Below are 24,508 nucleotides of genomic sequence, written 5' to 3' on the forward strand. Positions count from 1 at the left end.
CCTAAACTGAAATGAATAGAGAATCCTGTGGGGACTGTTTGGTGGCTGTGTAAGCTCCATTTAGCTGAACACACACACACACACACACACACACACACACACAAAGGAGTGAGGCAGCTCTGGGATAATCAAGACCTGCTGGTTCTGCATCTATCATGTCTTGGTCAAATATCTGGCAGCTTGTAGAATGCAGCCAAGGAAGGATGAAAGAGGTCATAGCCTTCTGATTTAGTTCAGGTATTTTTGTGTATCTTTTTCTTCTCATCTACATTATAAATTTATTGGGAAAACATGTTTTTTCAGAGCTCTTATATTATCCCCAGCACCTTGTAATTCTGGGGCATTCAATGTATGAATTTTCTTTTGTAACTATTTTTGAGTTTATGACTTTTGTTGTTCATTAGATGGTTTTTAACATTAGATGAAAACTTGATTTATTTTTAATTAACTGGCAATTGTGGAGTTATAAGTGTCTCTTTTTCTAGGCCCCTGAAAACTCCAATTATGGGAAAATTTTCTCACCCTTCTCTATCTAGCTATATTTTGAAATTAAGACCTTCTTATCAAAAGTAATTAAGAATGAAACATGTCTGTAGTTTATTTTTTGGTGTGTATTGGTTTGCTTATTTTTTGTTTGTTTGCTTTTTTCAGAACAGCTGTTACTGTCTAGTTGTTCTGCAGGTGAGTGTACCCGTGTAGGCTGGGTGACACGTCCAAAATCACCTAGTTGTCTCCCGTTGATTAAAAGCGAATTCAAATTCCTAAATTATAGTCCAATGAATTTTCCTAATAAATAGCTGTTGGTTCTTCCCTCAAGTAAAAAGAAACTATAAATACATTTTATGCATTAGACAAGTAAATGAGCAGCTCCAAAGTTACTCTTGGAGATAGTTTAGACTGACATATTATTACTTTATAGAATACAACTTTAATACATGTGTAACACTTTAAAGATTAAAACTACATTTTCATATCCACTATCTCATTTATTTATCATGATTAGGAAGCCCATAAACTGTATGTATTTTCATTATTCTCAACTAAAGATCATAAGAGGTTAATAAGTGGTGAGTCTGAGATTCAAACCAAACACTTTTTATTATTAGGTTTTTATCCCTTTGTCTAAGAAAGATACCCAGAGTCCTAGATTTCTCCAGTTGCCTCTAGTGAATACAGGCTTGTTCATTCATATTCTTGGAAGGCCTATGTCTGTATACTCTCCCCAGAGGAAGCAGAGGTGAGTGATCTTTAGTCTTTGTGGCTACACTGTGCATACAGGGTTACTTAAATGATTATGTGAGGTAGTATCAGTCCTTGACTTCATTTCAAACTATAGTTTGCCCTAACTTAACATTTAACCTTATATCCTAAACTGCTCTGTGAATTTAACATTGTACGATAAGTTTGCACCAATAGTTAGCAAGTTGTTGTTGTTTGTTTCCTTCTGGTCATAGCCAAAGAAGTAATATAAATCCACAGAAAAATGAGTCAAAAGGTAATAGAATTCTTCTTGTGCATTCCTCACTAAGTGGTTACTCAATTCATTTAATGAATGCCAACTGTCATGGTATGATAGAAGTCTTACTCTGGGAGGAGCCTCTCATTGTGAATTTGAGAATAATTAAGTATTGTTATTGTGGTTCCAGAGAAGGCAATGACACCCCATTCCAGTACTCTTGCCTGGAAAATCCCATGCTTGGAGGAGCTTGGTAGGCTGCAGTCCATGAGGTCGCTAGGGGTTGAACACGACTGAGCAACTTCACTTTCACTTTTCACTTTCATGCACTGGAGAAGGAAATGGCAACCCACTCCAGTGTTCTTGCCTGGAGAATCCCAGGGATGGCGGAGCCTGGTGGGCTGCCGTCTGTGAGGTCGCACAGAGTTGGACACGACTGAAGCGACTTAGCAGCAGCAGTATTGCTGTTCAGTCACTGAGTCATGACAGCTCTTTGAAACTCCAAAGACTGCAGCAAGCCAGGATTCCCTGTCCTTCACTATCTCCCAGGGCTCATTCAAACTCATGTCCACTGAGTCAGTGATGCCATCCAACTATCTCATCCTCTGTTGCCCTCTTCTCCTCCCAAGTATGCATGCACACAAGACTAAAATAAGATATGATTACACGATGTTTAGTTTTGAATATTCCTTACTTTTCTCTTTTGAAATCAGAATTCATGTTATCATCAAATCTACTGTTGGAGTCCCTCCGAATTGAGATCACTGATTAAAATAGTCATAACAAACACCCTCTACCAACAACACGAGAAGACTCTACACATGGACATCACCAGATGGTCAACACCGAAATCAGACTGATTATATTCTTTGCAGCCAAAGATGGAGAAGCTCTATACAGTCAGCAAAAACAAGACCAGGAGCTGACTGTGGCTCAGATCATGAACTCTTTATTGTCAAATTCAGACTTAAATTGAAGAAAGTAGGGAAAACCACTAGACCATTCAGGTATGACCTAAATCAAAACCCTTATGATTATACAGTGGAAGTGAGAAATAGATTTAACGGCCTAGATCTGATAGATAGAATGCCTGATGAACTATGGAATGAGGTTCGTGACACTGTACAGGAGACAGGGATCAAGACCATTCCCATATAAAAGAAATGCAAAAAAGCAAAATGGCTGCCTGGGGAGGCCTTACAAATAGCTGTGAAAAGAAGAGAAGCGAAAAGCAAAGGAGAAAAGGAAAGATATAAACATCTGAATGCAGAGTTCCAAAGAATAGCAAGAAGAGATAAGAAAGCCTTCTTCAGTGATCAATGCAAAGAAATAGAGGAAAACAACAGAATGGGAAAGACTAGGGATCTCTTCAAGAAAATTAGAGATACCAAGGGAACATTTCATGCAAAGGTGGGCTCGATAAAGGACAGAAATGGTATGGACCTAACAGAAGCAGAAGATATTAAGAAGAGATGACAAGAATACACAGAAGAAGTGTACAAAAAAGATCTTCATGACCCAGATAATCATGATGGTGTGATTAATGACCTAGAGCCAGACATCCTGGAATGTGAAGTCAAGTGGGCCTTAGAAAGCATCACTACGAACAAAGATAGTGGAGGTGATGGAATTCCAGTTGAGCTATTCCAAATCCTGAAAGATGATGCTGTGAAAGTGCTGCACTCAATATGCCAGCAAATATGGAAAACTCAGCAGTGGCCACAGGACTGGAAAAGGTCAGTTTTCATTCCAATCCCAAACAAAGGCAATGCCAAAGAATGTTCAAACTACCGCACAATTGCACTCATCTCACGCACTGGTAAAGTAATGCTCAAAATTCTCCAAGCCAGGCTTCAGTAATATGTGAACCGTGAACTTCCTGATGTCCAAGCTGATTTTAGCAAAGGCAGAGGAACCAGAGATCAAATTGCCAACATCCGCTGGATCATGGAAAAAGCAAGAGAGTTCCAGAAAAACATCTATTTCTTCTTTATTGACTATGCCAAAGCCTTTGACTGGGTGGATCACAATAAACTGTGGAAAATTCTGAAAGAGATGGGAATACCAGACCACCTGACCTGCCTGTTGAGAAATTTGTATGCAGGTCAGGAAGCAACAGTTAGAACTGGACACGGGACAACAGACTGGTTCCAAATAGGAAAAGGAGTACGTCAAGGCTGTATATTGTCACCCTGTTCATTTAACTTATATGCAGTGTACATTATAAGAAACGCTGGACTGGAAGAAACACAAGCTGGAATCAAGATTGCGAGGAGAAACATCAATAACCTCAGATATGCAGAGGACACCACCCTTATGGCAGAAAGTGAAAAGGAACTAAAACGGCTCTTGATGAAAGTGAAAGTGGAGAGTGAAAATGTTGGCTTAAAGCTCAACATTCAGAAAATGAAGATCATGGCATCTGGTCCCACCACTTCATGGGAAATTGATGGGGAAACAGTGGAAGCAGTGTCAGATTTTATTTTTCTGGGCTCCAAAATCACTGTGGATGGTGACTGCAGCCATGAAATTAAAAGATGCTTACTCCTTGGAAGGAAAGTTATGACCAACCTAGATAGCATATTCAAAAGCAGAGACATTACTTTGCCAACAAAGGTCCGGCTAGTCAAGGCTATGGTTTTTCCTGTGGTCATGTATGGATGTAAGAGTTGGACTGTGAAGAAGGCTGAGCACCAAAGAATTGATGCTTTTGAACTGTGGTGTTGGAGAAGACTATTGAGAGTCCCTTGGACTGCAAGGAGATCTAACCAGTCCATTCTGAAGGAGATCAGCCCTGGGATTTCTTTGGAAGGAATGATGCTAAAGCTGAAACTCCAGTACTTTGGCCACCTCATGCGAAGTGTTGACTCATTGGAAAAGACTCTGATGCTGGGAGGGATGGGGGCAGGAGGAGAAGGGGACAACAGAGGATGAGATGGCTGGATGGCATCACTGACTCTATGGACGTGAGTCTGGGTGAACTCCAGGAGTTGGTGATGGACAGGGAGGCCTGGTGTTCTGTGATTCATGGGGTCGCAAAAAGTCGGACACAACTGAGTGACTGATCTGATCTGATTAAAATAGTAGCATCTCCTATAAACATTTCTGTGTTCCTCTATGGGTAAAGCTCTAGGAGAGGTTTTGTGGAGCCTCAGAGAGCTTCTCTCAGGCTATACACATATTTTTTTTTTAAAGTCTAATTGCTTCCCTTAAAAAGCTTAAATTTGGAAAACTCGTCAGTGGCCACAGGACTGGAAAAGGTCAATTTTCATTCTAATCCCAAAGAATGTTCAAACTACTGAACAATTTCACTTATTTCACATGCTAGCAAGGTAATGCTCAAAATCCTTCAAGCTAGGCTTCACCAGTACTTGAACCAAGAACTTACAGATGTATAGGCTAAATTTTGAAAAGGCAGAGGAGACAGAGATCAAATTGCCAACAACTGTTGGATCATAGAAAAAGCAAGGGAATTCTAGAAAAAAATATCTACTGCTGCTACATTGATTGTGCTAAAGCCTTTGATTGTGTGGATCATAACAAACTGAAACATTCTTCAAGTGATGGAAATACCAGACCACCTTACTTGCCTCCTGAGAAACCTGTATGCAAGTCAAGAAGTAACAGAACCAGACATGGAACAATGGACTGGTTCAAAATTGAGAAAGGAGTACAGCAAAGCTATATATTGTCACCCTCCTTATTTAACATATATGCAAAGTCCATCATAAGAAATGCTGGGCTGGATGAAATTCAAGCTGCAATCAAGATTTCCAGGAGAAATATCAATAACCTCATATCTACTCTGATGGCAGAAATTGAAGAGGAAATAAAAAGCCTCTTGATGAAGATGAAAGAGGAGAGTGAAAAAGCTGGCTTACAACTCAACATTCAAAAAACTAAGATCATGGCATCTGGTTCATCACCACATGGCAAATAGATTGGGAAACAGTGGAAACAGTGACAGACTTTAGTTTCTTGGGCTTCACTGTGAACAGTGACTGAGCCATGAAATGAAAAGATGCTTGCTGCTTGGAAGAAAAGCTGTGACAAACAGAGACATTACTTTGCTAACAAAGGTCTGTATAGTCAAAGCTATGATTTTCCCATTAGTCATGTATGGATGTGAGAGTTGGACCATTAAAAAGGCTGAGCACCAAAGAATTGAAGCTTTTGAACTGTGGTGCTAGAGAGGACTTTGAGAGTCCTTTGGACAACAAGGAGATCAAATCAGTCAATCCTAAAGGAAATCAACCCTGAATATTCATTGGAAGGACAGATGCTGAAGCTGAAGCTCCAATACTTTGGCCACCTGATGCAAAGATTTGACTCATTGGAAAAGATCCTGGTTCTGGGGAAGATTAAAGGCAGGAGGAGAAGGGGTGACAGAGTATGAGATGATTGCATAATATCACCAATTAAATGGACATGAGTTTGAGCAAGCTCTAAGACATAGTGAAGGACAGGGAAGCCTGGCATTCTGCAGTCCATGGGGTTACAAAGAGTCAAACATGACTGAGCGACTGAAGAACAACAACAAAAGTGTGACACTTTTTAAGAAAGCATAAGTACAAATAGACAATTATAGCACATTGCAGCTAATCTGGTAAAAATATAAAGGGGATTTCAAAAGAACATGAAGCAAGGGTCCAGAATCCCACCAGGGAGGAAGGTTGGAAGATTTCTGGAAAAGAAGACCTATACTCAGACGTGTACAGGACTGCTGGTCCTGCAGAGAACCATCACCGACAAAGACCAGAAGAAAGACATTGATACTGAAAAAGCAAAAAGTATTTCCACAACAAAGAACTGCCTACGTCATATCAAAAATGAAACTTTTGCTGAATTCTATAGTCAGAAATACTTTATCACTGTAGAAATATCGTCCTCACCAATGTGTATGAGCTTGTTTAGAAGTAGGCAAGCCTAGAAGCAAAAAGGCCACATTGAGGAAATGCTTCATAATCAGAAAATTGCTTGAGGGTAGCCTGACCAAAATGGTAGCCGAGAAAGGAGAAAAGTGAATGGTATTTGGAGATAATTGAGAAAGTAGAAAGGGAAGGACTTCCTTACTGATTGGATGTCAGAAGTTCTTTCAAGGCAGGCAGCTAGGGGGAGGTTTATGTTTCTGACTGAGGTAAAGGAGAGTTTGCTGTGCAGTCCACTAGGAGGAGAAGTCAGATGGTAAAGCTGATCAATTCAAGTGGCAACAGAGACTAGGAAAGAAAACAAGAGAGCAGGAAAGAGAGAGAGCAAGATTGAGAAATCACGCAGTGACTTGTGTTATTTGATTTATTCCCAGATCTCTCCAAAGACAAAAAGAAATATCTGTCTGTCTATATTTTTCTAGAAAAAGTACTTTACCCAGAGCAGCACCACCTAAAACTATGTAGACTTGAAGGTGGACTCTTAGAAGGACTCACATAGGATTATTTCTAACATTTTATTGGAGAGTGAAATGTTAACCTCTTTGCTTTGATAAGATATACTTCCCAAAACACATGTCTACACTTCCAAAAGTGTGGGCAAACCCCTTGTAAGATCCCCATGTTCAAAGGAAATCAAATTATTGGCAGGAAACCAGCATAAATATATACTGACAGAGCTTATTGTTCTCTTTATGGTTCTTTTGAAATCCTACTACTTCTCATTCCTACTCAGAGGCCACCACCTCCCTGAGGCTTTTCCAGTCACCCCTACTAAACCAGATTATCTTTATCCTCTGAAGTCCTTGAATATGTTGTGCCATTTGCGAGCCCTTAATCATGGATTACTTTGTGTTATAACTGCTTCTGTGTTTGTTAATTGTGCTCTTTGAGATAGCTATAATTTCTAAACAAGACTCATTGGACCTCCATATTTGACCACATAATAGATGTACAATTAGCTAAAGGATTTGCTAAATTAATTTTTGAAATGTTGCTTTATTTTTTGGACACTCACACTGGGAAATGTGATCAGTGCTTCATAGAACTACTTTAAAAGCTAATAGTTTTAATGAAAATGTCAATCAATTAACCTTTATGACTATTGAAGGCCATTGCTACTGTAGCTTAATGAAATGATTTTGAGTAATCAGATGTTCTCCTTTAAGAAATCTTCCCAACATAAATGGCTCAGTTATTTCAGTGGAAGCTATAGACAGTGTTCTAGAGTAAGGAACAGAATTAACAGCCCAATTACAGTATAACTATGAAGTAGCAAGCTACAGAATTCACAGAATTCTTGTGTTTCAGTGAGCATGACTTTGGTACTGTGTTCGTGTTCCTCTGTAGTTAGAACATTGAACTGTGTTTTATTTAAAATAGCTACATAGTAAGATGGATTATATATAACGTGAGCAGGGTGGCATGGATTTTGGATAAACTACATACCTAAAAAGAGGTTGTAATTTTATTATTGTACTGTACCCTAAGACTTAGGACTTAGAAGAAATAAAGTTAATTTATTGAAATAAAGTTAATTTATTGAAGTCAATCCAATGTGCCTACCTGGTGCTTTCCTGAAGTGATCAAATATGCAAGATGAGATAATGACACTATAAAAAGGGAACACACACTGAAAAGTATAATGAAATAAAAATTGGAGAGAAAATCATTGGGTCAATCTATCACCAAATATTTACCAGTTGCCCATTTTGACATTTATCTCTGCAATTCATATTATGCGGGTTGCTGGGAAGAAATATAAAAAGTTTGTTTCTACCTTCAAAAATCTATAGCATTTTTATGTATCATACTGGAAGCTCAACCCAGTGCTCTGTGACAATCTAGGAGGATAGGATGAAGTAGAGGGTGGGAGGAAGGTTCTAGAGGGAAGGGACATATGTATAACTATGGCTGATTTGCTTGCTGCATGGCAGAAATGAACACAACATTGTAAAGAAATTATCCTCCAATTGAAAAGACTTGAGAGAGAAAAAGGTCTATAGAATTTTTATGGAATTAATACTGATAGCATTCAATTAAGTTTAAGTGATGTAAAAGAGAAAGAAGCAGAAGCTAGTATTAGTTGAGCATGTACTATATGTCAGGAAAAAAGTGACCATTTATTTACATACATGATATAATTTAATTTTATTGCTGAAGAAACTGGATCTCAGGGTTATAAGTTCTTCAGAGTTACAGAGTGGGACCTTACTGGTTTACCAGATGGTTTCATGGCATCATTTAGTGAATTCTTTAAGTTTCTTCCAGTGTATGTTTTGTGAGTCCTATTCATGTGGCACATATTATATGCAGTCTATCAGACAATAAAATAAGAACATGCCTGTATATATCTCCCTAAAAATCTCCTATAGCTGAGGCTGAATCTTCTATGGATTTTTACTTTTTCCAGACCTACTAGTCTTACCGTCATCTCTCATATGTGATAGTTGCCCCGCAAATATTTTAAAATCAATGAATGAATGGGCAACTTTTATAATTGGCCTTATTAGCTAGCAAATCTTACTCTGCAAAATACTTCTGACTCTTTCTTTGGAAATTGTATGCTGTGCATTGTCAGAAGATTACTGAAAAACTCCTAAATAATTCAAAGTATCAACTCACAGAAATATAAACCTGGAAGGAACCAATAGCCAGTTTTCATTTGGACTGTGTCTACTGCACTTTTAAAAATAAGTTAATTTAAAAAAAAAAAGGAAGTTTAGTATTCCAAAAAAAATCGGTCAAAACTTAAAAAAAAAAAAAAAAAAGTATTTTCTTCCATTTCTGTAGACACACTTAGAAATTTGATTCTAATTGGCAGGCAAATAAAAACTGTATAACCCTGAGATGCTGAAAACCTAACAAATATACTATATTCCTTTCTAAGTTTTTCACTGAAGCTCAAACCCCAGAGAGTATACCTAAGTTTTTCCATAGTTTTATTTATATCTTTCAAAGATATTTTTCTTTATTTTTGAATAAAATTTTATTTAAGTAGAAAGATCACCCATGATTTTTTCAATCCTCCGTAACTCATTTTTTGTTTTTGTTTTTTTTTAATTTGTTCATTTTTAATCAGAGGATAACTTTACAATATTGTGTTGGCTTCTGCCATACATCAACATGAATAGGCCATAGGAACGTATGCCCCTTTCCTCTTAAACCTCCCTCCCACCCCATTCCAGCCCTCTAGGTTGTCACAGAGAAGCAGATTTGAACTCCCTGAATCATACAGCAAATTGCCACTGGCTATCTAATTTTACATATGGCAAGGTATATTTTTCAATGCTACTTCCTACTTAGATTCTGCCCCAAATCAAAAATATTCAGAGAAAACTAATCAATCGTATTAAAAAAAAAAAAAATTCTGCTATGTTTCATTCATCTGTGAGCTAAACTAGAATGAATTCCAAAGACTCAGAAAGGATTAACTTAAGATATAATCTTGAAAATACTTAATAAACATAGAGAACTGTAACACATAACATCTAGCAAGGAATCCAACTGACTTCTGCTCAAAGTGGCCCCCTATGATAAGCCTACAGACTTGTGAATGTGAATCCACAGATTTGATGGTATCATCTATCCATTTCCATAGCCACAGGGGGAGAGATTTTGCCGGCATGTCTCAATGCCAATCCAAACAATGATATGACTTACCACTTACAGCCATGGTGCACATTCCTCATCAGGAGGCTTAATGAATAGAAGCTCATTAATCAAGTCGTCATCCCGAGAGGCAGAGAGAAGGCACAATCTGAGTTTGGAAGCTGTCCGGAAACTGCCAGGTGCAGAAGCATGCATTTACTGACTCGTCCATCAGTGCCTGGGTGTCAACAGGGCTTTATAAATAACCGCTCTGCTAATACTGTAATTCTATTTGCTGCATCCCTAAATATTTTGCCGCCTGTATATATCAGCTCCAAGACAGATCCTACCTTTGCCCTTAGACGTGAAATCCATCTTTGGTGCATAATTAAATTGGTGGCTTTGGGCAACTTACTTAAATGTTTTGATCTTTAATTTTCTCATCTGTAAAACTGTAATGTTTGTTATCTTGTGTTGTTGGGAAAATTTCATAAAATGACATAAGCAAAGGACCTAGTAGGGTCAAATTAAGTGCATTTTATTAGTTCCTTGAGAAAAAGTTACTTCCCCAAAACACGATCACTTCTCTGTTATTTTGGTCATATCATCATCATCTTCATCTCTCCTATGTCAATGTGACTTTTGCTGCACTATCTCATGTGTGTGTGTATGTATAAAAAAAATGTACATTAACATGTGTATGTATAGTTAACCTCACATAGTTAATAAGTGTTATTCATTCACTTTAAACAAATAATATTTACATTAATTCAATCAATAAATATTGTTTTTTCTCATTTGACAATTTACAAAGCCAACTGAGATTGAGAAACAAAAGCAGTATTGTGATGAGTCGATATCTCAGTTGAATTCACGTCGCCTTTTATTTTTTTTAGTTTAGTCTATTTTTATTGAAGTATAGTTAACTTACAATGTTGTGTAAATCTGCTCTAAAACAAAGTGATTCAGTTATATATATATATAAACATTATGTTTTTAATATTTTTTCCATTATGGTTTATCATAGGATACTGAATATAGTTACCTGTGTTATAGAGGACTCTGTTGTTTATCCATTCTATATGCAATAGTTTGCATCTGCTCACTCCAAATTCCCACTCCATCCCTCTCTCAATCCACTTCACTTTGGCAACCACAAGTTTGTTCTCTATGTCAAATCAGGTTTTTAAATTCCAACATCTACCTGCTGCCTCCTATATTAAAGACATCACTGCCAGCAAAATATCTGCAGGTGGGAGAGACTGAGATCAGTCTCCAATCATGGGCCAATCAGATCATTTGGCTTCTTATATTCACTGCTTGTTTCACTCAGAAATAAGAAAAAGTGGGTTCTCACTCTGCAACCAATGAGCTGGACAAGCTTGGACATATAACTTAATTTTCCTGTGCTCAGTTGCCTCATCTTTAAAATGTGGCAATATAAGTATAACCATCAAAATCCTTCCAATTTTATAAAACATTAATAATTAATCAATATATTTGAAAATATACTAGAACTAGCCTACCAGGCTCCTCTGTCCATGGGATTTTCTAGGCAAGACTACTGGAGTGAGTTGCCATTTCCTTCTCCAGGGGATCTTCCTGACCCAGGGATCGAACCCAGGTCTTCTGCATTGTAGGCAGACGCTTTACTGTATGAGGCACCAGGGAAGTCTAGTTGAATATACAATTAAAGATAATCAGTTGCATTCAAAATTTTACATGCAGAAGTATTTCACTTTGTATTTCTGCATGTAATAATATATTCCAAAAGTATATATCTCAATGTTTTCTTTATAATAAAAGCATTTGACATATATGTATAGACCCTTGTAGTGTACAAGTGTTCTCCATAAATATTTCATTCAATTTTTCATCACCACTCAAGGAGGAAGGTAGGTGTGTACAATGTCCCTTTTGAAAATGAGAATATCTAATCTTTGAGAATTTGAATGAGCTCATGTTTGTGAATGCACTTGTCTTCCTGAGGACTCAATCATTACTGTAGTGAGTTGAATAGTGTCCTCACAAAAAAACTCACATCCATTTAGAAGTTCACAATGTGACTTCACTTGGAAATAGTGTTTTTGTAGGTGTAATTAGCTCAGTAAAGAAGAGGTGACCCTGGGTAAGGGTAGGCCTCTAAATCTACTGACTATCTTACAAGAAGAAGAAAGAACTCATTTATGCACAGACACAAATGGAAGAAGATCGTGTGATGACAGAGACAGAGATTGGAGTGATGCAGCTACAAGCTAAGGAACACTTGGACTTCCAGCTGCTATCAGAAAGTAGGAAGAGTCAAGGAAGGATACTTTCCTAGAACTTCAGAGCTGCTGCTGCTGCTGCTGCTAAGTCGCTTCAGTTGTGTCCGACTCTGTGCAACCCCATAGACAGCAGCCCACCGGGCTCCCCCATCCCTGGGATTCTCCAGGCAAGAACACTGGAATGGGTTGCCATTTCCTTCTCCAATGCATGAAAGTGAAAAGTGAAAGTGAAGTCACTCAGTCGTGTCCGACTCCAGCAACCCCATGGACTGCAGCGTACCAGGCTCCTTCATCCATGGGATTTTCCAGGCAAGAGTACTGGAGTGGGGTGCCATTGCCTTCTCTGTCAGAGAGACCAGGCCCTGCCAAAAATTTGATTTCAGACTTCTGATCTCCAGAACACTGAGAATAAGGTTCTATTAGCTGAAACCATTTCGTTTATGGTGTTCTGTGACAATAACCTAAAGAAAACATTACAATTACTTAGAGGCTGGGTTCTTTGCCCATGTTTTCTGGTGACACAAGACTAGTACGAGAGCAACTGAGACAACACAAGTGAATGGACTTACAGAAATTATTTTTTTCATCCCACAACCTCTTGTGGAGGTAATTTATGTGATCTAATTTACATTTTTCAAAAGGTCATACAACAAGAGGGCAAAGTTGGAGGTCAGGGAGCCAGATTGAAGACTACACAGTAATGCAAGAAGATGATGGTCCAAGAGGACAGATCCAGCTGGGTAGTGGTGAAGGTGGAGAGAAGAGTAGGATGCTGGCTTTACAGCATGCAGATGATAATCCTGGAGATGAGTAACCTACAATAAAAGAAGACTAGATTTAGAGGAAAGGAGGCTTGTGGTGGAGACTTTGAGAGAGTGAAGTCATTGGTGGTGGTCTTGACCATGGATTAGATGTTTGAGGCAAGGTTAAAGAAAAAATCATTTGAGTTGCAGGAGCATAAAATGAGATCCTGAACATTTGATATATTCTAAGACAGTTCCTCAGTGCAGCTGGGTGTTGCATGTCACCTCCTTTTCAGCAGACACCATGTCCCAGCCATCTTCATATTCCTAGAACTTGTCACAGCCCTGGTGCTGAAGAATTCAGGAAGTGCTTCAGGGCTAAATTATTAGAATTATTAGAATGCCATCTATTTCAGATTAAAATGTTTTTAAAGGAATTTCTACTAAAATTAGCTCATGAAGTGCTAGTGTGTTGACACTCATGATGTAACTGGAAATAGACAAGAACAATATTTTTCACACATACACACACATACACGCATGCGCACACACACACACCCTCATACACATTTAGTCAGTGATTCTGCATTTGAGAAAAACACAGTATAATGACACATAAACGACCCAAAGTGAATGCAAGGTGGGCCGAAGGCAGAGTGGCGGCCTGTGACCCACGGCACAGGGATTCTGCTGTCAACAGAAGCTTTCATGGCAGAAAAAGAGGTTGAAAGCTGCTTTCTCCATAAGTAGTATGTTTATGTATTATTCACAGTAGCAAATAATTGCAAAATGTCAACATTTCATTTTCCTCTTAAGAGCTTCTTTTGATTAGTGACCTAATTAACCATTAAGAAGAAAAGGTTTTTTAAGTGTAAATATGAAAAGAGGGAGTGTTCCCTAGCAGCAATTTGTGATCTTAAAATGTCACAGGCAGGCATATCACGGAGGTGCTACCAACCAGCACTTTTCAAAATATGACTCTGTGTCAGGAGCGTGTGGCATGGATGTGTTTGGTGTTTTTTTGTCTTTATTCTGAAACAAGGAATGCAAATATAGATATGGTTGCCCGAGAGATTTTCTTCCCTTTTTGAAAACCCTTCAACATTTTCTCTGACAGACTAGGAAAGGTTGTTTTTAATCTGTTTAATTTGAGGCTGTATTCTCTGCAGATAATGACACATTTTCTCTTTCATTCCATGAGAATATATGGAAAAAAATGCAAAACTGCCACACACAAGCACACACACACAGCACATATATATTTCTTTATGTGTACAACAAATGTACAGCTAAACACATATGAAATGCACACACATACAACACACAGAAGCATGCACACTACACAAAACAAACATGAACATACACAAAACACACATACATACATTTATATACTCTCCTATAGATAACATATGCATACATTTATATACTCAAATAAATATAACATACACGTGCATATAATCACATGGGATAAAATTTACATATGAATTTTAAGAGCATCTCTCTAAAACCTTATTCCACATGTCAAGGTGTGACACCTCCTGGGAGATCTCAGCTGGAAACATTTCTGAAACAGCCTTTCTCACAGTTGACAGTAACCTGACCTTTCATTCAGCTGCCCACAGGGACCAGGGATGAGCAAGATGCATAAAATGGGAAAACACAAACAAACAGCATCTATAACCGCAGAGCTTTCTTTTAAAAAGGTTTAAGTTTTCAATATATTCTACCTGACTTCCACCCAATAATGAGATAATGAAATTATGTTATTAGAAACAAAAATATTGTGAGAACCTCTCTTTTGGGGAGTGATGATCAAAAACCAGGGTCTAGAAAATACACCATACCATTCAAATTAACATAGATTAAATTATTTTACAAATTTTATTACAGTAAGAAATGCATAAAATCTTAGCAATTAGTTAAGCCCTATCTAGGCCTAGTCTCCTAATCCTTTTTGTGAGTGCATGCATGCACACACACACACACACACACAGAGTCTTTGTAAATAAACCTTTCAAGACCTTCTTTTTCTTTTCCCTCTGAAAGGGGAATTATATACACACATAAATGGTGTGGGCTAATAATTTTTGGTTAATAAATAGATCTATCTTTAAGAATAAGAATTCAGGTTTATTAAAGCATTGAATAGTAGGAATTATTGAGAACCTACTATGTGCCAGGCACTGTGCAAGGCCTTATTAGACAGCAAAGATGAGAAAACTCCTGCTTTCCAGGACTCTCCAGACCAGTGGAAGAGACACATATCAAAGTAATTTGAGGTTAGAGCTCTGATGAGGGAAGGCACAGGCACTCCTGGAAAACAGAAGCAAATCTAACCAAAGCCTGAGGTCAGGAAAGTCTTCCTTTGTCCCAGAACCCTCCTTACTCCATAACAGAGCTTTATTTCAAGAACCAGGCACTTGATGGCCTATGAATTGAGACAAGGACTGTCATACTGATGATGAGGCATCAGAAATACACAGTGGGGTGTTACTATGTCTGTAGAGGCTAGAACTACCCATTATAAACACGTGCCTTGGGCAAAGTCCCACAGGAAACATAAACTGCTTAAGTAGTATTTCTAGATCTCAGTTTGGATACTATCACAATCATGCAGTTGAATTCTGGTAAGTCAACTTGAATATGATGGAAGTAAAACTACTCCCCTACTGCTATTTCCTATGTGTGCCCTGACCTCAGACATCTAGCTCTCAGTAAGGGCTCCAGGTGCCAACAGCCTTTTGCAAGTCTCTGTGGCTGTGTATCTGCATTTGCACATGTGTGTGTGTGTGTGTGTAGGCATATGCTCCTGCTCTTTGCTCTTGACCATTTGGCTCCAACACGTGCCTTGAGTTTCTGAAAATCTTATTCCAGAAGGCCCTGGATTTGCTCTGCTTCAGGCTTTGGCACATCAGAGGTCAGATAAAATACCTTGTGGCAAGCCTGCTCTGTGAAGAATGATCTCTAGAACCAGCAGGAGAAAATTTCTCTGTGAGGTTGAGTATCCCAGCATCTAAAGGGACTGAGGCCACACATTTCAGTTCCAAGCAGGAGACCAGCCCCTCATCCCCATTCTTGGGAAAAAGACCTGTTCTCCCCAGTACTCTTCAATTCAGTTCAGTTCAGTCACTCAGTCGTGTCCGACTCTTTGCGACCCCATGAATCGCAACATGCCAGGCCTCCCTGTCCATCACCAACTCCTGGAGTTCACCCAGACTCACGTCCATCGAGTCAGTGATGCCATCCAGCCATCTCATCCTCTGTCATCCCCTTCTCCTCCTGCCCCCGATCCCTCCCAGCATCAGAGTCTTTTCCAATGAGTCAACTCTTTGCATGAGGTGGCCAAAGTACTGGAGTTTCAGCTTTAGCATCATTCCCTCCAAATTTTATCTAGTCTAGTGCTATTCCTTTACTTTTCAGCTTACGTTCCCACATGATTCCTCAGCCTGTGAACAGTATAACCATGAGGACAAGGATAGTATTGTCCAATACTCTACAAATAAGGTAGAGGCAGTGTGTTTGACTACATCTCTTGTTCCAAATGACAACTCCTTACTCACTCCTGAAGAAATATTGTTAGAGAATTTAGGGGTATGTTAGAGTGACAATGGTCATAAGAGGAAAGCTTCAGTGGCTGGTCCAGCAATGCTATTTATGATATCAGGTTCTTGCAAACAGCATTAGTTGAGTTCCTTGACACTTTCAGTTCTGACTTTTGCCCTGGAGGAGATTTTTCTCTTTCTCCAAATTTTAGGTAAGAGACAAAAATGAATGGGGAATACACAGACATTATTCTTTCTCCTAAATATTGCATTTTGTCATTGAAAATGGAAACTCCAGTGGACACCTATCTGGTCTCATCATTTCGTATTTGTAAGATCTTGGAAAGGTTTGGTAATCCATGATCTGAAAATTATATTACTAATTGTACTCTTAGAGGAGGAGTACAAGAAAAGTATAGCCAAGATGTTAAGGATTCAGGAGAAAGATGGGAAAACAAGGGGGAAGTGTTCAATGTACATATTAGAAGTTCTATGCATTCTGTCTCTTAAAGAAAAAAGAAAACTTATCTTTAGTCATTTGTGGAAGAAAAGAATTAAGAGAAACAAGGCCTTTGAACCAAAGTCTGCTATCTCTGGCATTCATAGGGCTCTGTTAGAAGCCTGTGACAGCCCCTGGGTAGAAAAGATAATGTCGCTATCCAGAAAGGACCAGCAATGGGCTGATTTTTCACCCATGCTTCAGACTCCTGTAACCAGACAATGGCCAAGCAGACTGTGTAGAAGAAAGATTGGGCAGTCACAAAACACAGACTGATTTTCTTCTTTATTGCCTAAAAGCAGATGAAATTATCCTTATATAACAAGCAGCCAGGAATTCTGAATCAATTGCCTGAGCCCCAACCTGTCTCTTCTTGTGGCCATGGTCTCCTGTAGTCTGATTTCAAATCTAAATCTCTTTTGGTTACTGAGCAAAGCCAGGTGACTCCTCTGAACCACTGGCCTTTAGCAAATGAGGGCCCATGCCCTCACTAAAGGCCCCTTATTCATCCTATCAGCAGTGGCTAAACTAGCACTTATTTTTATATTATATCAGTTCCTGCAGAATATACACCGATTCCTAGGTGTGCTTTTGCAAAACTCATCCCCCCAAAGATCTTCAAGTATAAATTTCAGTGATCGTTAATCTCACCAATTGTTAATTTAAAATTTATGGAAGTGAGATATTTAAAACAACAGTTCCTGTGGAAATAGATTCCCAAAACAAACTCATTCTTGGAATAAAATAGCTCATCTATCATTCTGGGCTGAGTCTATGTGCAGTTTGTTTGAAGACAGAGGTGAATATGTTGATTCTAAGTTGCATCTTATCTCCAAGAAGTTTATTCAAGAGGTCAAAGGAGCTGAGAGAGTAACAAGAAAGAAAAAAAAATAAAAATAAAAACTTCAAGGAAAAGACACTGAACTTCACTTTGCAAGAAGTGCATTGATTTGGGCAATGCCACATGGGACATAATCCTCCTGTAGTTCAGTTTGGTTCAGTGCCTCAGTCATGTCCAACTCTTTGTGACCCCATGGGCTGCAGCATGCCAGGCTTCCCTGTCCATCACCAGCTCCCAAGCTTACTCAAACTCATGTCCATCAAATTGATGATACCTTCCAACCATCTCATCCTCTGTTGTCCCCTTCTCCTCTAACCTTCAATCTCTCCCAGTATCAGTATTTTTCGAGTGAGTCAGTTTTTTGCATCAGGTGGCTAGAATATTGGAGTTTCAGATTCAGCATCAGTCCTGCCAATGATTATTCAGGAATGATTTCCTTTAGATTTGACAGGTTGGATGTCCTTGCAGTCCAAAAGACTCTCCAGAGTCTTCTCCAAAACCACAGCTCAAAAGCATCAATTCTTTGGTGCTCAACTTTCTTTATAGTCCAACTCTCACACCCATACATGGCTACTAGAAAAATGATAGCTTTGACTAGACGGACATTTGCTGGCAAAGTAATGTCTCTGCTTTTTGATATGCTGTCTAGGTTGGCCATAGATTTTCTTCCAAGGAGAAAGCATCTTTTACTTTCATGGCTCCAGTTACGATCTGCAGTGATTTTGGAGCCCAAGAAAATAGTCTGTCACTGTTTCCATTGTATCCCCATCTATTTGCCATGAAGTGATGGCACTGGATGCCATGATCTTAGTTTTCTGAATGTTGAGATTTAAGCCAACATTTACACGAGCCTCTTTCATCAAGAGGCTCTTTAGTTCTTGTTTACTTTCTGCCATAAGAGTGGCGTCATCTGCATATCTGAGGTTATTGATATTTCTCCACCAATCTTGATTCCAGCTTGTGTTTCACCTAACCCAGTATTTTGCATGATGTACTCTGCATATAAGTTAAATAACCAGGGTGACAATATGCAGCCTTGACATACTCCTTTCCTGATTTGGAAACAGTCTGTTGTTTCATGTCCAGTTCAAACTGTTTCTTCTTGACTTGCATACAGATTTTTAAAGGGGCAGGTCAGGTGGTCTGGTATTTCCATCTCTTTCAGAAATTTCCATAGTTTATTGTGATCCACACAGTCAAAGGCTTTGGCATAGTCAAAAGCAGAAATATATGGTTTTCTGGAACTCTCTTGCTTTTTTCCATGATACAATGGATGTTTGCATTTTAATCTGTAGTTCCTCTGCCTTTTCTAAATGCAGCTTGAACATCTGGAAGTTCATGGTTCACATACTGTTGAAGCAGGGCTTGGAGAATTTTGAGCATTTGCTAGCGTGTGAGATGACTAAAAGCACAATGACTGTCTGAGGAGGCCTTACAAATAGCTTTAAAAAAATGGAAGCAAAAAGAAAAGGATAAAAAGAAAGATATACCCATCTGAATGCAGAGTTTCCAAGAATAGCAAGGAGAGATAAGAAAGCCTCCCTCAGTGATCAATGCAAAGAAATATAGGAAAACAATAGAATAGGAAAGACTAGAGATGTCTTCAAGAAAATTAGAGATACTAAGGGAACATGTCATGCAAAGATGGGCTCAATAAAGGACAGAAATTGTAGGGACCTAACAGAAGCTAAAGATATTAAGAAGAGGTGGCAAGAATACACAGAAGAACTGTTCAAAAAAGATCACAACCCAGATAATTACGATGGTGTGATCACTGACCTAGAGCCAGACATCCTGGAATGTGAAGTCAAGTGGGCCTTAGGAAGCATCGCTATGAACAAAACTAGTGGAGGTGATAGAATTCCAGTTGAGCTATTTCAAATCCTGAAAGATGATGCTGTGAAAGTGCTACACTCTATATGCCAGCAAATTTGGAAAACTCAGCACTGGCCACAGGACTGGAAAAGTTCAATTTCATTCCAATCCCAAAGAAAGACAAGGCCAAAGAATGCTCAAACTACTGCACAAATGCACTCATCTCACATGCTAGTAAAGTGATGCTAAAATTCTCCAAGCCAGGCTTCAGCAATACATGAACAGTGAACTTCCAGATGTTCAAGCTGTTTTTAGAAAAGGCAGAGGAACCAGAGATCAAATTGCCAACATCCGATGGATCATCAAAAAAGCAAGAGAGCTCCAGAAAAACATCTGTTTCTGCTTTATTGACTATGCCAACGCCTTTGACTGTGTGGATCACAATAAACTATGGAAAATTCTGAAATAAATGGAAATACCAGACCACCTGACCTGCCTCTTGAGAAACCTGTATGCAGTTAAGGAAGCAACAGTTAGAACTGGACATGGAACAACAGACTGGTTCAGATGGGAAAAGGAGTATGTCAAGGCTGTATATTGTCACCCTGGTTATTTAACTTATATGCAAAGTACATCATTAGAAACGCTGGGCTGGAGGAAGCACAAGCTGGAATCAAGATTGCCAGAAGAAATATCAATAACCTGACCCTTATGGCAGAAAGTGAACAAGAACTAAAGAGTCTCTTGATGAAAGTGAAAGAGGAGAGTGAAAAAGTTGGCTTAAAGCTCAATATTCAGAAAATTAAGATCATGACAACCAGTCCCATCAATTCATGGCAAATAAATGGGGAAACAGTGGCTGACTTTATTTTTCTGGGCTCCAAAATCACTGCAGATGGTGATTGCAGCCATGAAATTAAAAGACGCTTACTTCTTGGAAGGAAAGTTATGACAAACCTAGACAGCATATTAAAAAGCAGAGACATTACTTTGTCAACAAATGTCCATCTAGTGAGGACTATGATTTATCCAGTAGTTATGTATGGATGTGAGAGTTGGACTATGAAGAAAGCTGAGAGCTGAAGAATTGATGCTTTTGAACTGTGGTGTTGGAGAAGACTCTTGAAAGTCCCTTGGACTGCAAGTAGATCCAAACAGTCATCCTAAAGGAGATCCGTCCTGGGTGTTCATTGGAAGGATTGATGTTGAAGCTGAAACTCCAATACTTTGGCCACTTGATACAAAGAGCTGACTCATTTGAAAAGACCCTGATTCTGGGAAAGATTGAGGGCAGGAGGAGAAGGGGATGACAGAGGATGAGATGGCTGGATGGCATCACCGACTCAATGGACATGGGTTTGGGTGGACTCTGGGAGTTAGTGATGGACAGGGAGACCTGGCATGCTGAGTTTCATGGGGTCACAAAGAATTGGACATGACTGAGGACTGAACTGAACTGAACTAAGATGACTGCAATTGTGCGGCCATTTGAACATTTTTGGTCATTGCCATTCTTTGGGACTGGAATGAAAACTGATCTTTCCTAGTTCTGTGGCCACTGCTGAGTTTTCCAAATTTGCAGGCATATTGAGTGTGGCACTTTCACAGCATCTCTTTTAGGATTTGAAATAGCTCAACTGGAATTCCATCACTTCCACTGCTTTGTTCCTAGTGATGCTTCCTAAAGCCTACTTGACTTCATGTTCCAGGATTTCTGGCTCTAGATGAGTGATCACACCATCATGGTTATCTGAGTCATGAAGATTTTTTTGGATAGTTCTTCTTGTGTATTCTTGCCACCTCTTCTTCATTTCTTCTGCTTCTGTTAGATCCATACCCGTTCTGTCCTTTATTGTGCCCATCTTTGCCTGAATATTTCCCTTTATAGCTCTAATTTTTTTGAAGAGATCTCTTGTCTGTCCCACTCTAGTGTTTTCCTCTATTTCTATACATAGATCACTGAGGAAGGCTGTCTTATATCTCTTTGCTATTCTTTGGAACTCTGCATTTTAATGGGTATATCTTTTCTTTTCTCCTTTGCCTTTTGCTTCTCTTCTTTTCATAGCTCTTTGTAAGGCTTCCTCAGCTAACCAATTTGCCTTTTTGCATGTCTTTTACTTGAGGATGGTCTTTATCACTAGCTCCTGTACAATGTCACAAACCTCCGTCCATAGTTCTTCAGGCACTCCATCTATCAGATCTAATCCTTTGAATCTACTTGTCACTTCTACTGTATAGTCATAAGGGATTTGGTTTAGGTCCAGCTGAATGGTCTAGTGGTTTTTCTTACTTTCTTCAATTTAAGTATGAGTTTTGCAATAAGGACCCCATGATCTGAGCCACAATAAACTCCCAGTCTTGCTTTTGCTGACTGTATAGAACTTCTCCATTTTAGGCTGCAAAGAATATAATCAGTCTGATTTTGGTACTGACCATCTATTGATGTCCATATGTAGAGTCTTCTCTTGTATTGTTGGAAGAGAGTGTTTGCTATGACCAGTGTGTTCTTTTGGTAAAACTCTTAGCCTTTGCCCTGCTCCATTTTGTACTCCAAGGCAAATTTGCCTGTTACCTCAGGTATCTCTGACTTCCTATTTTTGCATCCCATTCCCCTATAATGAAAAGGACATCTTTTTTGGATGTTATTCTAGAAGGTCTTTTAGTTCCCATCAAACCTTTCAACTTCAGCTTCTTCAACATTACTGGTTTGGGTGTATACTTGGATTATTCTAATATTGAATGGTTTGCCTTGGAAATGGACAGAGATCATTCTGTTGGTTTTTGAGATTTCATCCAAGTACTGCATTTCAGACTCTTCTGTTGACTATGAGGGCTACTCCACAATCCTGTAGCCTGTGCCATTATAACACATGCTATTTGGAATTGTGAGCATGCAGACATGGGAATTACCCAATGGTATTATCTTTGTAGATAATTTATGAAATCTGATTTGAATTTCTATCATTGGTTTATAACTTTATTAGTTTAACTATTATTCTTTGATGTGCTGTCTACATTTAAGGTTGTTCCAGTCACACAATCCCATGGTCGAACACTGAGATATTTGGAAAGATTTTAAAACACAATGTTTTCCTATAAAAAATTCTAGTTTTCTGTCAAAACATATGACCTGCACTAAGCAAAGAATAACATGATTGTGAGCATAGAATGGACCAGGTTCCTAGCAATATGCCATAAAAACTTGCCACTCCACTGATATGTGACCTTTATAGCTTGTAGCTTTTAAGATCATATTCTTACCCAGTGCTGCATGTCACTCTCATTAAAATAACAATTAACCCTATACACTGCTGAGTGGCATTAGTATCTTTTACAAGAAAAGCACATGATTTCATTTCATGCAAAATGAATATAAAAGGTCATGCAAATAACTCAACTATTTTCTTTCTATAGGTCACCATATGAGCTGGAAGAAAACCAGCACAACTTAATTCATAGGAACATAAACCAACTCCTTCATAAGAAAGATAAAATTGGAGGAAATAGAAGAAGGGGAATTTTACCTGTAGAGTGGCATGTAAAAATGCAGAATTGTGTAACAGAAGAAAACGGGTGGATGGAAATTCCAATCTGTGCATGACAATTTAAACATCCGCAGACTGGATGGCTTTATTCTGCTGCTTTATTAACCTCATACTTGCAGCCTTAGGTCATTTGCCTTTGCATTAATTACTTTATATTAATGCAATAACTTCATTGCCAAATATAGCCATTATGATTATCCAATCCACAAATAGGTGTTTCTGTTTTTAATAATGATAATAAAACCATTTGTATTTGAATATGTTAGAGTTAAGCTAACAAGTTCAAAAAAGATTAAGGAGTCTTATGAACAGGATAAAAAGAAATATTTTAATTATAAATAGTTGACTTAGAACCCCACTGTGTAATCTCACTGCCATAAAAATGCATAGGCAGAGAAGTGGTTATATATTACAAATGTCTATCTTCTGTGAAAACACCTTAACTCTGTCTTAGGCTTCTATGGTGGTCCAGACAGTAAAGAATCTGTCTGCAATGCAGGAGACCTGGGATCAATTCATGGATTAGGAAGATCCCCTGGAGAAGGAAATGGCTACCCACTCCAGCATTGTTGCCTGGGGAATTCCATGGACAGAGGATCCTGGTGGGCTATAGTCCATCCGATCGCAAAGAGTCAGACATGACTGAGTGACTAATATTATTATTAACTCTGTCTTGGCTTGGATTCAAATTCAAGGACTGTAGTTTCAAAGTAGAGAGACATGGATAATATCTTTCAATACAAATAGAAGGGTTATAACAGAGAGATCCCTAATATTCCTGTAGCAATTGTCTGTTGTGGAAATCAGCCCCATAGTTTAGAATCTGAATGAGATTGCACAGAGGAGTATCATTTGTCTGAGAATATTTTGATATAAATGAAATTAAAATATTAATAAAATTTTATTGTCAGAAAAACCTTTGGTTTCATAGAATGCAATTCCCCAGCTACTATGTGTATAGAACAGAAACCTTGGCCATTTAGTTCAGCTATAATATTTTTAGCAAAGATGTCATCATCACCCCTCATTTTATGTAGCTCCATGTAATTTAAAGTCTTCTGTGTTGAGAATAGAAGTCTCATATATTCCCACAGTTTCCCCCTTCTGCTCTCCTTGAAAATATTGGCTCTATATACTCCTCTTCTACACTCAAACCTCAAAATATTTTGAGACATCTGTTTTCTAGTAAACATCTCAACTATTCCTCATATGAGAGTTTCTAGTTGCTTAATTATTAAACTAATTTCTAGTTCAATATCTTGCCTGAATTCATTTTTGATGGAT

Source organism: Bubalus kerabau, chromosome 21 (assembly GCF_029407905.1).
Source record: "Bubalus kerabau isolate K-KA32 ecotype Philippines breed swamp buffalo chromosome 21, PCC_UOA_SB_1v2, whole genome shotgun sequence".
In the NCBI taxonomy this organism is placed as follows: Eukaryota; Metazoa; Chordata; class Mammalia; order Artiodactyla; family Bovidae; genus Bubalus; species Bubalus kerabau.